Source organism: Chrysochloris asiatica, unplaced genomic scaffold, assembly GCF_000296735.1.
Source record: "Chrysochloris asiatica unplaced genomic scaffold, ChrAsi1.0 scaffold00054, whole genome shotgun sequence".
In the NCBI taxonomy this organism is placed as follows: domain Eukaryota; kingdom Metazoa; phylum Chordata; class Mammalia; order Afrosoricida; family Chrysochloridae; genus Chrysochloris; species Chrysochloris asiatica.
In genome coordinates, this window is record NW_006408572.1 from 6,120,477 (window position 1) to 6,122,067 (window position 1,591).

The window sequence follows — 1,591 nt, forward strand, 5'->3', positions numbered from 1 at the left end:
GAGGCATTGTGGACCGACCACAGGCTTTGTAGCTTACAGGCCTGGGGTGATTCCCATATGGTCTTGAGCACGGAACTTTCTCAGCTTCTATCTCCTCATTTGTCTCATGGGAACAGTACATCATACCTCAGAGAGTATGTGGATGTTACTGTTGGTGTTTGCCAGTGAGTTGGCTTTGTGAAATGGTACCCAGTCCTCTGTCAACCTCATAGACCATTATTATGTTTGAGTACACTAGTGTGACTATTGTGTCAAAACACTTCATTGAGGGTTGCCCTCATTTCCACTGTTCCCCTATCATTAGCCAAAGGTTTGCATTGTCTGATTTGTGAAAGCGGACCACCATGCCATTCTTCTGAGGCACTGCTACGTTTTTTTTTGGCTAATAGCTGAGCATGTGACCATTTGCACTGTCCGGGGACTCCAGCTGGGATCTCTAGTTTCTGAGTTATTGGATTCTGTCTCTTAGTGGCCCAATAGGACACAGTAGAACAACCCCACAGGGTTTTCAAGGTTGTAATCTTCAGGAAACTGACTGGCCCCCACTATCCACGCCAGCAGACGGGCTGCTTTGTTAGAACCGCCAACCTTTTGGTTAGCAATCAAGTGTTTAACCATAGGCCACCACGACTCCTTATTTAGGTTTTAGCCCTTACCTGATCCTTGGTGGGAAGCAAGGGCATCGTGGAAGTGGCCGGGGCTCTGTGAGGATCAACTACTCTCCATCCCTTTCCAGCAACAGGGACCCAGACAGATGGCTTTTGGGGATGTTGGGATGTTTGGGGATGTTGTCAAACCTGGACAGACCCAGGCCCACCCTGAACTAGGGGGGTTCCTGCTTTCTCCTGGGTCTTCCTACCAGACCTCCAATCTCACAGACATCACTGTTGGGGCTGGACTGTGGGTCGCTGGCTGCTACCCGGCAGAAGCCACAGACTCAGTCGTTCCAAGCTCCCTTGAAGCCTGTTCACTAGAATGTCTGCGGCTCAGATTTGGGGAAGAGAAAGGGGGATCTGCTCATGCCAGGTCACTGACTCCCCCAACAACAAACACTCCAGCCTGGAACCTAGGTGGGAGTTATGTGTGTTTGACAATTCAAGGCTCTGAAACCCCTTTTCTTTTGTGACTGATCGGAACCACAAACGACCCAGAACCCGTCTAGTGGGGGCTGGTGCAGGCATCCCTCTCTTGTCTCTGACTCCCGGAACCACCTATCTCTTGGAATCTGTAAGCCTCGCTTCACATCTGCCACCTCTCTCCCTGTGGATTTCTATCTCTGAATTGCTGTCTCTCTGGGGTGTATCTCTTTAGTGCGGTGTCTCTGCTACTATCCTGTCTTCCAGTCCGTGTTCCCATCTCTGCTTGGACCGCAGTGTCTCGGTTCTCCGTCTCCGTGTCTCTCGCTCGCGGTTTCTGGCCACATCTCTGCGCCGGTCCCGGGCTCAGTCCCCGTGCCCCCTCGGTGGCCGTCCTCCGTGCGCTGCGGTGGCCGCGCGGATCGGAGAGGACCGGGCTGGAAGGCGGCGGCGTCCACGGCCTGGGGCGAGGGTGCGGGCCCGCGGGGGCGGCGTTGGGCGCCTTCCTTCGTCAG